At 44.8% G+C, this 14,635-nt stretch overlaps 1 pseudogene; it reads left to right on the top strand.

Annotated features, from left to right (window-relative positions):
- The window catches only part of LOC127621696 (transcription factor IIIB 90 kDa subunit-like), a 99,313-nt pseudogene extending 89,044 nt beyond the window's left edge, over positions 1 to 10,269 (top strand).
- The last annotated feature ends 4,366 nt before the right edge of the window (positions 10,270 to 14,635 follow it).

Below are 14,635 nucleotides of genomic sequence, written 5' to 3'. Positions count from 1 at the left end.
GTCAGCTTTATTTGAAATAACATCTGGACTACAGCAGCACAAGCACAGGCACTTGAGTGAAGACTCAGGGAATCTGTGTCTCACAGGTGCAGCATGTTTATTTGAGGGACTACAGAGTCTAATTTACAAAACACTTCCAAATGTAATGGTGGCCAGCTGATAGATAGATGTGCAATGTGTATAAAACCTCACTCTCCTGACCTCAAGCGGTGCACTAGCGACTGACACTAGAGGCTGTAGCTTTTAGCCTCCTTGTTAGCGCACCCATCTCCCATGCCGAAGACGCCGGTTTGAGTCCCGTATGGAGTGGGTAGAAGAGGAGCGTAACACAAACACAAAGATAAGGTTCAGTTTACCCTGTCTGTGTACAAAGTTGTTGGTTAAAATTCATATAAGCAACATAATTCGTGCAACAGCAAAGAGGACTTTAAAATGTTTAAGTCCTGCATGCATTTACTGATTAATGATAACGCGAAAGATGCCTTAATACCCTTAATATGTGCACGTAACCTTTTGTAATATTTGGTTAACCGCAAGAGTTCACGAATGGTTATTCTGTTATTTGTCCAGACTCGGGAATAAAGAAAGTTTATTGCCATGGATGCGTCAAACACAATCTCAGGTTAGCAGGGAATAAAGTGCACAGTGAGCTATGAGCTGAAATAGCACAATACATAGATCTTCAAATGATAAAATCACATTAAAGTCCAACTTAAATAATCTCTGCCTGCAACATAGTATGCCTATTCTTAATCAATGGAAAATGCATAATTCTGCCTGGAGAGGTTCACTTTCCATGAGACAGCGAACGCTACTGTTTATAGGACTTCTTCAGGATGATTTAGATTTTTAAATGATTCTGCATTTAACTTGTGTAATTATAGTCTGCACACCAGTGCCTAATGGGGAAAAACATTGGCTCACTGTTTAACAAGCGCTGAAACTTTGCCAGGTGAAAAGCAATCTGGAATAATGTGTAACAGTCACATTAAGTCCTCTTCGCAACCTAAACTTCAACAAAATGTTGATGTGTGACACCAGCACTGAAAAAACTTGATGCAGGGTTACAAATGGTGAAACAGAACACATTTGTCTCAAAATGCATTTATAAATATTGAAGTTCTTTTAAACTTAATGCAGTGTCTAAAAAATGTGACGGTCCTGAGTTGTGACGTGGCACAACGATCAAAGATGTCCGTTCAGTGCGTGTTTACATAGAAAAAAAACATTTAAGAACAGTGCAGACGCACGTGCAAACAGCCCATAACTCGCCCTATAGCCTACTTGAAAAACTGAACCAAACCTGGCCTAAAACCTGCAGTTTTGTCGGGTACCGTAGAACTCAGAACGGTTTGAAGAAGTTGCGTGCAGAATAACAGATTTTGATATTTGAATACTGTGCACATCCCTGATAATAATGCATGATTTTGAATCGGTTCATAATTAAAAAGTAGCCTACATATAATTGGCTGTGTCAGACATTGCTACAAACTTTTCTTCCATCTGTTTGAAAAATCCAACCAAATCAGACAAGTGTCCTGTAGCACATAAAGGTGAACGTTATCATGTCATGGGGGCCTCCATGGTATACCGGCCCATGGGCCTCTCTGATCTTAATCCGTCCTTGGGGAGCGGCGGTACTGAATACTGGCAAACGGAAACCCTGCTGTTGTCTCCAAGGTTCTGTCTCGGTGTCTCTGTTTGATAGTGCATTAGCCAATGCAGAAATTGGAGACATTCCTGGAACCCTGCAGGTAATCTACACTGTCATGAATCCATTTAATCCCACCGGATATAATTGTGATGAGGTCTACAAGGAGTTTTTCCTGTATTTTGCAAAATGACAGTGCTGACTTTTTGCATGTCTGTCAAAACTCCATAAAAAAAGCAAATAAATCCTGTCATAATACACTTACAACTACCCTATTTTGTACATAATTTGAATTGAGTTGTTTTCATTTTCTGCTGGTCAACTCTGGTGGTGGGGTAGGTTTTGTGTGGATGACTGATTAATACATTTAGATGAAGCATATTTTGTCCGTTCATGTTTATGTCTTTACACTATCAATGTATTCTGTATATCTGATTGATGTGTAAAACAACTAGCCTCAATTCATTTGTTGCATTTGTTATCTCATAGGCAGGTATTTGTGTTGCTGGGATTATAAGAACACACTAGAACTACTAATTTGCCAAAGATATAAATAAAATACATTTTACAAAACAAAACAAAAACTAGTACAAATTTCAAAGCTTTAAAAACCCTGTTTCATGTGCGTCTTATGTTCATAATGAGATCATTAATGATTCAGCCCAGATTCGCCAGCCGTCAGGCCTCTGCATGTCCCTGTGATCCCAGCCCGGGTTACTGGGTACTCAGGGTGTAACCTACAGGTGAGCTGCAGGCTGTTTTATAGGCCTCTGCCAAGCTTGGCAGTCCCACTATTTCTAGAACCCTGCTGCTGCTGTTTCCCCTCAGCTGGCAGTGCCTGAAGAGCAGCCTCATGGTACAGCAGCAAATATGTGCTATAATTACCACTGAGACTTTCATGCACTTCCTCAGTTTTTCTCAGACATGATAATTGATTTAGGCTTCTGCTTCCCCTAAGTGGTACTTCTTTTCTCAGATGGGAAATGTAGGCCTGATTTGGTCTTTTTCTTTTTTGCTTGCTATTATTGTATTTTCTGTAACTGTGATATATCTGGTTTATTGGAAATAAAGTGGAGAGTGACAGGAAGTTGTTGGGCTGAGAGAGGGAACGGGATTGTGACCTGATCTTGTCTCAAGCTGGATTCCAACCTGCATCATCCACTTCAGCACCACGGCTTAACATGTCAAATGCACGTCTGCTAACCACTGCAAAACAACACAGATAATGAAGCTGTTTTGAATAATGTCACATACCTGTGGAAGGATCGTATTCATAGTTTATTGGGAGTTAGGGCTAGGAATGGTTAGGGTTAAAAATTGTGAGTTTTTAAAGAAAAATGTTGAGCTATTATAGAAGTAGATGCAGTAGGAGAATATCACAAAAGTAATTCTGCTATTGTACTGAAATTTAACTGCCTCAACAATTGCAGTTCGATACACATATTTCTATTTGATTAGAATTTGTTTACTGTTACTTGGTGTGCTTTCTTAGTTCTTAACATTTAGCAAAAAAGGTAAATAAATGAAATCAGGTACTGATTACAGTACAGATTACACAACTAAAATTGCATGTTCCCCGTCTGTCGCTCTCTCCACGTTGTGTCGGAGAAGCGACACTAGGGGTCTCTCTTGAGCGCCGAATATGCCTCTGATCTATTGAAAAAAGGCCAATGAGAAGTTGGCAGTCAGTATTTGCATACCCCGCCCCCGGACATACGGGTATAAAGGCGAGGCAAATACTAGAGTTCATTCAGAAATTTTCTTCGGAGCCGATGGTTGTACATGCTGTTCGCAGTGAAACACACCCGCTCCTGTATTCCTCTGACGCTACTGCATGCTGTTGGATTGAGGGCGATTACAGCGCGATTCTTCTCCTTGCACGGAGTGCATATTGCCCCTGGGCCTCGACAGCGCAGTATAAAACTCAGACGAGTTTAAAGAGTAATTTTCTTTAAAAGAGTGATTTTCTTTAAAAGAGCAATTTTCTCTAAAAGAGCAATATACATACACAGCGGCGTTGAACGTCCTTTTCAGGATGCGTCTTTGTAAAGATGACTTTCCGCCCCTGTGTAGTTCCTGGATGCGGTAGAGTGCCCTCCGCTTCAGACGGCCACATGCGCTGTCTCGTGTGTCTGGGTAGTGATCACACCGAGGCTGCGTTTGTGGATGGTTCATGTTCTCACTGCTAGAACATGACCATGACAACGTTGCGGTCGCGGCTCACTTTCAACCGGACCTCGCATTGCTCCTTCTTCCCACGGGATTGAGGATGGTGTGAGTGGCGCTGGAAGCGATTTGGGGATGGCAGCGGGCGCGGCTCCGTCGGGTACCCCCCTCGGACCACCTGTCCCCCAGCACGCTTGTTGACTCCCGTCCGTGCTCGAGGCAACAGCAGCTCGCCTCACAGCCAGCTTGCCTATCCTTTAGAGCTAGAAGTGGATGAGCTCGCCGCTGCATCGGAGAGCGCGGCGTCTGATGTGGATGACTCCCTTGGGCTGCCGCCTTCGGGCCAGCACGCCCAAGCCGAGGCTGACGCTCAGATGTCCGACATGCTTTCCAGGGCCGCCGCCAGCATGGGTTTGGACTGGCACCCCCCATCCTCCCCACAACCATCGCGGTTGGATGACTGGTTCCTAGGGTCCGGGCGCCGCTCACAGCCACGCCCCCCCCGGTTCCGTTTTTCCCGGAAGTGCACGATGAGCTGACGTCGCTGTGGAGGGCACCGTTCACCACACGACATCACAAAGCCACACGCTCATCCGCTCTCGCTACCCTTGACGGTGGAGCGGCCCACGGGTACGTGGCGATCCCCCCGGTGGATAGGGCTGTTGCGCTCCATCTATGCCCCGGAAACCCTACCACCTGGCGCGGTTGCCCTGTACTCCCTTCCAAGGCCTGTAGGACAACATCCTCGCTGACAGCGAAGGCCTACAGCGCCGCCGGAACTGCCGCTTCCGCCCTGCACGCCATGGCCCTCCTGCAAGTCCACCAGGCCAAGGCGCTCAAAGAACTGTACGTGGGTAGCCCTGATCCTGACGTGCTGCAGGAACTGTGCTCAGTGACCGACCTCGCCCTCAGGGCCATGAAGGTCACGGCGCAGTCACTCGGGCAGGCGATGGCCACCCTCGTGGTCCAGGAATGACACCAATGGCTGAACCTGGTCGAGATGCGTGAGACCGACAAGCTTCGCTTTCTCAACGCCCCAGTCTCCCAGTTCGGTCTCTTCGGCGACACCGTTGAGGACTTCACCCAGCAGTTCTCCGCGGTGAAGAAACAGACGGAGGCGATATCAAATATACTGCTCCGCCGCAAACCTGCCGCCCCGGGCCCTGCCCCATCTGCTCGCCGAGGGCGTCCCCCTGTGAGGAAACAACAAGCTGCTCCGCCTCAACCCGGGCCCAGCTCTCAGCCCACGCGTCGAGCACCCCGCAGGAAGCAGACGCCCCCCGTCTCACGGACCCCCTCGAGGACCCGGAAGGCTCCCAGGCGCTCCTGAGATGGACGACCCAGAGCCCAAGATGTTAGCTCCGGAGATGGTAAGACCACTCCATCCCCCGGTGGAGGGCCGGGAGGAGAATTTTCCTTTAAAAACCTTTCTTTTGCCGCTCCCCTTAACCGGGGCAGCGGTACCCAAATTCTCAATAAAAGAGCTATTTCCTTTGTCTCTGGGTCATCTGGCCCGCAAATGCCGTTCTCATGGCACTCTGCCCCCAGATCTCAACAGTCCCGGCACGCTGGACGTGGCCTCAGGCCTGCCTGCAGCCCCACGACTGTCCCCCGGCCGGCCGGTTCTGACGAGTCCAGAGGACGCCACTACAGGACCTCCTCCTCAGTCACCAACCCACCCCCTGCCGGATGTGCGGAGCAAGGTAAGTGCTTTGAGTTTTTTCTCAGCACCAGAGCCTCGGGACGCGGCCGCACCTCCCGACGGCGTATTACCTGCTCCACCCCGCTGCAAAGCCCCGCCGGGTACGTCAAAAATAACCGTCCCCTTGGTGCCCCTAGCACGGAGATTGAATGCGTGGCCGTTGGAGAGGGGCCCCGCTGCGCTGGCATATCAATTGCCTAGAGTTGTTGACTGTCTTCTTTGCCCTGCGGCGGTTTCTCCTGTTAATTCGAGACAAACACGTCCTAATCAGGTCAGACAGCACCACTGCGGTAGCGTACATAAATCGCCAAGGCGGCGTATGCTCCCGCCCCATGTCACGACTCGCCCGTCGTCTCCTCCTTTGGAGCCAGCAGCGACTCCGGTCAATGCGTGCCACTCACATCCCTGGCAAGCTCAATGTGGTAGCGGACGCACTGTCATGACAGAGCTTACCCAGTGGAGAGTGGAGGCTCCACCCCCAGTCGGTCCAGCTGATTTGGGAACGGTTCGGCAGAGCCCAGCTAGACCTGCTTGCCTCCCGAGAGACCTCCCACTGCCCGCTCTGGTACGGCCGAACAGAGGCTCCCCTTGGGACAGACGCGCTGGCACACAGCTATAAGTATGCTTTTCCCCCAGTGAGCCTTCTTGCACAGGTGCTGTGCAAGGTCAGGGAGGACGAGGAACAAGTCACACTAGTGGCTCCCTACTGGCCCAACCGGGCCTGGTTCTCGGACCTCGTGCTCCTCGCGACAGCCCCTCCCTGGCGAATTCCCCTGAGGAAGGACCTTCTTTCTCAGGGGCAGGGCACGCTCTGGCATCCGCATCCAGACATCTGGAAACTCCACGTCTGGTCCCTGGACGGGATGCGGAAGATCTAGCCAGTCTACCACCTACCATCGTAGACACAATCAACCAAGCCAGAGCCCCTTCTACCAGGCAGCTTTACGCCCAGAAGTGGCGCCTGTTCGCAGATTGGTGTTCTTCCAGGGCCGAAGACCCACAGAGGTGCGCAGTTATGTCAGTGCTCTTATTCCTGCAGGAGAGGCTGGAGGGGAGGCTGTCCCCTTCCACCCTAAAGGTGTATGTCACTGCTATCACGGCTCACCACAACGCAGTAGACGGTAAGTCTCTTGGTAAGCACGACTTAATCATCAGGTTCCTAAGAGGCGCCCGGAGGTTAAATCCCTCCCGGGCCAAGCCTGTTCCCCTCCTGGGACATCTCGGTAGTCCTCGCGGGCCTCCAGAGACCTCCCTTCGAGCCGCTAGAATCAGTTGGACTCAGGGCCCTCTCCCTTAAGACGGCCCTGCTGATCGCGCTCGCTTCCATCAAGAGGGTCGGGGACCTGCAAGCGTTCTCTGTCAGCGACACTTGCCTGGAGTTCAGTCCGGCAGACACTCATGTGATCCTAACACCGCGACCGGGCTATGTGCCCAAGGTTCCTACCACGCCCTTCAGAGACCAGGTAGTGAACCTGGAGGCGCTGCCCCGGGAGGAGGCAGACCCAGCCCCTTCATTGCTGTGTCCGGTACGTGCTTTGCGTACCTACCTGGACCGCACGCAGAGCTTTAGACGCTCTGAGCAGCTCTTTGTATGCTTTGGGGGACAGCGGAAAGGAAATGCTGTCTCCAAACAGAGGCTTTCCCACTGGGTTGTAGATGCCATTTCATTGGCTTATCACACCCAGGCCGTGCCCCCACCCTTGCAGGTCCGAGCTCACTCGACAAGGAGTGTTGCGTCCTCGTGGGCACTGGCTAAGGGTACCTCCCTGGCAGACATTTGTAGAGCAGCGGGTTGGGCGACACCCAACACCTTTGCAAGATACTACAATCTCAGGGTTGAGTCAGTTTCATCCCGTGTTTTCTCAGGTCCGAGCCAGTAGAACTCGGTAACATGCTGATGGGCTGGCCGGGTGAGTCGCTTGCGTATACGCCCTTTCCCTCGCTTGAGGTAAAACAGAGCGTCTTTTTTCCCAGGAGACTCCATTCAACGTGAATCCCTGGTTGATTCCTCCCTAGCCCTCATGAGTCCGCAGTTCGGCGGAGGAACTTGCCGACCCAATCCACTGCGGGTACTCAGATCTACCCTGTACTGGAATAGGTGCTCCACAGAGTAAGGGCCTCCTACGCGGACTCCACCTGTGTGTATTTTCCGCGATACGGTCCCCTTACGAGCAGACCCGCGTTTTCCTTGGGTAAGTTTCGGCTGCCCCCCGGTCGCCGTGTGTAGCAACTCCACCCTCGCTGAGGCTGGATCTGCCACCGCGCCACTTCCACGTGTCGCCTAAGAACAAGTGACGTATTCACCACCATACCTCCCCATCTGGGCAGGGGTGGTCTCCGCGGGTCTTCCCCCCCCTGAAAATATGGGAAATTGGGTAAGACCCCTTCCCTCAGTGCGTGTAAGGGCCCCGGCTGTCTATTGCTCTATGCAAGAAACATAGAGAGAAAAGAGGCCCAGCCAGGCTTGGCCCGTTCCCAGGTTGGCAAGTGTCGCCTTGTTCCCCTGCCTAGGGTAACCAAAAGGATCTCGACGACTTTTCTGGGGCATTGGGGAAGGGTACGTGCCCTGGCACAGCTGGTCGTTTGGCACGTAACAAATACCTGCCCGCTCCTGTGTCAGCAGAACACGTACACGGCTCAGCGCATGGCGGATTTAAATTGGACCCCTAGTGTCGCTTCTCCGACACAACGTGGAGAGAGCGACAGACGGGGAACGTCTAGGTTATGGATGTAACCTCCGTTCCCTGATGGAGGGAAAGAGACGTTGTGTCTTCCCGGCCACGTCGCTGAGCCGAACCGCTGTAGTGGCCAGAACCATTTCCGGCTCCTCAGAAAAATCCTGAATGAACTCTAGTATTTGCCTCGCATTTATACCCGTATGTCCGGGGGCGGGGTATGCAAATACTGACTGCCAACTTCTCATTGGCCTTTTTTTAATGGATCAGAGGCATATTCGGCGCTCAAGAGAGACCCCTAGTGTCGCTTCTCCGACACAACGTCTCGTTCCCTCCATCAGGGAACGGAGGTTACATCCGTAACCTAGACGTTATTTTATTTTACTCATTGCATGTCTTGCAAAATCTAATCATTAATTTATGCAATATGTACTAATTAAACCTCCTTTCATTAAACAGTAGTAATCATAAAATCAAACAGCAACTTGCTATTTGTCAGTTGCTGAGTAAAACAAAAAAGTTTTTGCAATATGTGTTTTTACTAGAGCTGCGATTAATTGAAAGGGTTTAATGCATACTTTTTTCTTAATCGTGATTAATGCATTTAATTTTAATACAGCATAAACCAGCATACACATTGTTTGAAGGGCGAAACCTTTGTATTTGTCCACCTGAAGTCATGACACTGATGCACACACCAGAAACATACAATGGCTGTGTCAGTGATTCAATGATGGTGAATTAAGCTCTTGAAGCTTTTTGTTGTACAAAACCGGCCCAGTTGGGACTTGTGTATTTTTCAGCCTAAGTAGCTTGTATTTTACCAAAGAAGCAAGCCAAGTCTTAACTATCACTAAAACGCAGAATGAGACGTTTTTGTCTGCAAGCACTTTTCCTGTGGAGTTCAAAGTGACGCTTGACGTTGGCGCTGACTTGAATCATGAACACAGCTTCACGATTGCTGTAACAAAGCGGATAGCCACAGTCTACCGCAGATTCATTTTGTGGAGGATGAGAGTTTAAAAGATCTAATGTGCATTACAATGAATATGAACCTATGTGGGGACTAGTTCTTTCAATTAGTCAAACTCCCACTTAGACTTTGGGAAACGTTTAATGTTACTCGAATTGGTGCAATTTTAGTGAATTTCTATCATTATACTATGGAAGGCGTTGTTTGGAAAATGTTTTTGAAGCATTATATTGTTTGTTTTCTTTCTTAAGACAGAAATAAATACATTTTGACAGGAAAAGAAGTATAGAGACAAATTTCAGCATTTTCTAAATCTGCAATTAATTGCGATTAGCTACAAAAACTTTATGTGATTAAACATGATTAAATATTTCAATCGACTGACAGCACTACAATGCCACATGTCCAATCAGAATAGAGGACCTGAACTAACTGTTATATAAATTGGGTTATAACAAACTTATAACCCTTTTTAATATTATTAATTTCAGGTCACACCGAGCATCACCATGATGTTGTCTCCTTCAGTCCCAGAGACCCCTACTTCCCCCACTCCTCCCCCAGTGGTGGAGAGTGGGCCTGTGGCATATGAGCAACCAGCTGAGGAAGGGGTAGAGAATAAGGAGACAGAAGAGTTAGCCTTGTGTTAGCACCATGCAACTGATGGGTGGAAATGGTCAGTGTGTCACAGCCTGTAACTTTGACAGATAATGAAGTCAATGTTCAAGGGTTCAGTTATCAAGGGTTTTCTAGATTACAGTCCTTGGTTCTTGATTTTGACAAATTGTGTAATATTAAGTGGACCAGATCTCTCCAGCACTTTGTGCCAGACTGCATTTGGAGTGTTTATCATCATGATAAACTACATCTAACGCTTCTACTATGCAAGTCATACATCTACAAAACTTGCTGATCTCTAAAGTATCCTAGTAGCAGTCTATCTTATTTAATCTTCAGTGTTCTGTTTATTTACCCTTTATCCAGAAATCCCTGCATTCATTAAACTATCTTTATCTTTACAGACTATGGCTGTGAAGTTGAAGAAGAGGAAGTATTATATTCTGAAGAATTTCTCCTGTCCATTAAAATTGTCTTTGAGTAGATGTGCATTTCATCTGCTTAGAAATGCTGTACCATCACCCTGAAGACAAGTGGTTAATGCACATTTGACATAACCATAATATGTTGCACATTTATAAAAGCCAGTAGTGAAATGTTTTGCCATCACTATACTGCTCTACAAAGCCAAAATGCAGGAACTATGCAAAAAAACTGAGGAAATCATGTTTTTTTTATTTATTTATTAGCCTGTCAAATGCATATTTTATATATATAAAAAAATCACCACATTTTCTCAGAATCTAAGCATATTTACCCAAATCTATCAAAGTCTCAGACCGGAATTGGTAGTAGCTCAATATTGTCAAAATGTGTAGGTACTACGTTTTGCCTTTTCATTGTAATATAATAATTCCATTGAAGTAAGTTCAGGGCAGTGCCTCAGATATTGTGTTTCACAGTGAATTAGTTTGTATTATAGGATTTGAAGATGTAGGTAATTCAAGGAAGTTGATGCTGACACCTGCCTAGCATGATAGCTAGATAGATAGAATGTGTTAGCAATTTGTTCTGACACCAATTTCCATCAATGTTTATTTTCAATGTACAATAGGAACTCCAGCTTGGTGACAGCTGTAAAATAATGAAATAATATCTTTTCAAGCTACTATACAATGGGCATAACACTAAATCACGAACAGCGACTGAGTACCAAAACAATAGCTCTTATTAGAGGTAGCCATTTCTGCCAGTACCTAGCAGCTTGATTTATGTTTAACTGATATTGTTTGACTGGATTATCTGTTTTTGTATTGATTAACTATTTTTGTTGTATACATTTTTATTATGTATTTATCTGCTGAAACCAGAGGATATGTATGTCTACATACACCGGTATTTTGTCAAGTGCATTGTTATATTTCCTATTTGCATTAAACAGTAAATGTGCATCTTTGTTTTCTAGTGATACATATTGATGTGTATGTAATGTATTGAATTGCAATGTTATGACTCTGATTTTTATTTCAATGCTGAATTATTGTTATTTATGCATTCATTTGTATAATAAGCTGTAAATATCAGACTTCCTTGATTCAAGGAAGAGAATCGAGTGATTAGAAAATGTTATATGTATGTAAATAAATTCATGTTTTCTTCAAGAAGTTGACCTTCTTGAAACTCCTCTAAAGTACGTGTGCAGCTAGATGCGAGGCATAATAAAAGTTATGAGCATAACAATTCAGCGCACAGTGAATGTGTTTGACCAGATAAGATGGTCAACCTGAACAATTTCCATTTTCCTTTTGATGTTTTGTTTAATATTGTCAAGGCTTACATTAATAATTCAGTTTCCCAGTAGGCTGTTACAACGTATTAAATTAATGTTAATTTCTTCACATCTGCTTTCTCCTCATGTATTCCCCACATTTCTTGTCTATTTTCATCTTTTGCAAGACAAGCAACAACTGTACAATCTCTTACTAAGTGCAACCTGTGGAACCCTACCCAGGTTAAATGTGTGTTTGTAAAACCATCACTAATGTCTCAAAACAAATTTGTTCAGGAGTCATGGTCAAGTTGGTTCAAGACTGATTCATCACTTTTTCCTCAATTTCATTATGAGAATAGAGCTTAATGTATTTGTGCCAATGTGAATTGAGTAAAAAACAACACAAACTTAAACATATGAAATCCTTTTTTGTTTGTGAGTAACGAAATGGCATATTATATAGATTTTTATACGATCGAGGTCAGATGAATGTAATGGGCTTTGCCTGTGGTTCATCTACTTTGACTCATTAAAGGTATCTCATAAGAGCAGAAGACTCTGAAGCGATTCTGTTGAGCCATTTGCCTCTGCATAACCAAATAACCATTAGTCTCTCTGTGTGAAAGGCTGTATTCATACTCTGCAGTGTGCAGCTACCTGGAGCCTTAAAGCCTTTAATGTGGGGGACAGCACAGTGCATGTGTTTGCTTTCTAGAAGTTGTAGCCCATTGAACATGCTCTGGTGAAGGGTAATAGGACACTATAATTGTCTGGTTCTGCAGTGCTGCAATCTGTCACTCACATTTGATTTGATTTGTCCACAGATGAGTCTTAGCATGCCCTTATAATTCAACTGTATCAGGTTCAGCTTTTCAAAACATCAAGTTAAAACTCCTTCCCACTCAGTCTGGCTGCAAACCTGCTCTGGTTTCAGCTGGGCTGGTATATTAATCACCCAGCCTTCTCTGAGCAAGGTCAATACTGTGATTTTGACATCCATAAAGGAACTGCAAGGGATTAAGGAGTCTTTTAATTGCTGTCCGTAATTGATTGTTTGTTGCTTCTTCTGTGACGTACTTGGTGAACATAGTTTCAGGCTAAAAGAATATTGCACACCAGAGTCAATTTAAAGTCTTAAGGCTAATGCAAATGGTCCCACTTTATATTAGGTGTCTTTAACTATTATGTACTTAAGCATTTGATACAATGTACTTATTATATAAATATGTGTTGTTGCATTGTACTTACTTTTAAAGTACCTGCATTTAATCACATTTGTAGTTACACTGTTCAACTCACCTCTAAACCAAACCCTTCCCCAACACTTACCCTAACCCTTAAACCATAACCCTACTCCTAAGCATCCAAGTACCTCAACCTCAGTTGCAGTAAATGTGAATTTTGCAGAACAATATGTAGTTACACAGTAAAAATATTGTATTGTGTGTATTTTAATGTTAGTACATTGTAGTTAAAGTTAAGTGTTACCATGCAAACGGCAATATTACTATTGTTTTATATTTTATTTGTACAAAACCTTAACCATATGTATTAAACTTCAGCACAGAACTTGTCCCGCATAGTTTGTACTTCGGATATGAATAATACCTCAAGTCATGCGGCCTAAGGAGATAAGTGCTTTAAACATATTGTTTGCGTACTTTTCTTGGCCATTGGACTTATTATTGCCACCTGGCTGGCTAGGTCTTTTGACTAGTAGGCAATCACCTTGACAACCACCCATGACACCCTAGCATTGTGGTACTCACATTTTGTCAGAAAATGTAAAAATACTATTTTGATTTATTTCACATTCTTTTTCAAACTGAGTGATTATTCTAAATTATCCTCCTGAGACCCCGCATCCACATGTGTGGACATTACGTTCTGGCTTCACTATTTAATATCATTTAAACCAACTGATCTCAGTTCAGGAGAATCTAGGTTGTCATTAAAGGGTAAAACTTTCGACGCACCAAGTCATGTGACAAAACAACATGATGCCAATCTCAGCTGAGTTTTTATTTGGGAGAAATGGCTACATCAGTGCAGACAGACAGCACACTGGAGGTTAAGTCATTTCCTAATTAGGGAGCAAGGGAGCATCTTATAGCTTTCCTATGTAGCCAAGTACATTCATCCTAACATCCGATCAAAAGTTCAGTTTCAGACTGCAGATGATTTTTGGACCACTTAACATGTTTGGTTGACATGAGACAATTGTAATCTGTATGTAGATTCATACAAAATGTTATTTTAACATGGCTGGCAGTGATTAGATGATGTTGGTTATTACTTTGAATCAGAATTATTTATGATTGTCTGTAAAATCTCAACCCTCCTGGAAACATATTACAAATTTTATTTAAAAATAAGACTTTCTATAGCTTGGTATTATTTAAAATTTTACAAATTAGTCCCACTGTCCACATACTAGTCTATATGGACACCCATTTGTATGTTACTTAGGGGCTAGTTACAAATAAAAAGAGAAATGGAAAATGCACATAGCAGTCACAATTCAGGAGGTTATCATCCATCTGTTTATTATGAGTCTGTCGTAATCCACAGAATATCCATAGATGCTGTCCATAGACATTAAGTGGAAAATAACTATAAACTATAGTTCCCCGTCTGTCGCTCTCTTCGATGTTGTGTCGGAGAAGCGACACTAGGGGTCTCTCTTGAGCACCGAATATACCTCTGATCTATGAAAAAAGGCCAATGAGAAGTTGGCAGCTAGTATTTGCATACCCCGCCCCCAGACATATGGGTATAAAGGCGAGGAAATACTAGAGTTCAAATACTTTCCTCGCCTTTATACCCGTATGTCCGGGGGCGGGGTATGCAAATACTAGCTGCCAACTTCTCATTGGCCTTTTTTCATAGATCAGAGGTATATTCGGTGCTCAAGAGAGACCCCTAGTCTTGTTCCCTTCATCAGGGAACCTAGACATTCCATTACCTTTTGAATAATAGCCTGAAAGGACAACTAATTAAATAAATGCCTTTTTCATGAATGTCAAGTCAAGTTCATTTTTATTTGTATAGCACTTTTCACAACACACATCGTTTCAAAGTGGCTTTAAAAGAAATCATGCATTATCAAAAAAATTAAACTGTTATGTCTATAAAGTCT

The sequence above is a fragment of the Xyrauchen texanus genome, chromosome 28 (genome assembly GCF_025860055.1).
Source record: "Xyrauchen texanus isolate HMW12.3.18 chromosome 28, RBS_HiC_50CHRs, whole genome shotgun sequence".
Lineage (NCBI taxonomy): Eukaryota > Metazoa > Chordata > Actinopteri > Cypriniformes > Catostomidae > Xyrauchen > Xyrauchen texanus.
The sequence above is the reverse complement of the archived record's forward strand: the minus strand, read 5'-3'. Positions and strand labels throughout refer to the sequence as shown.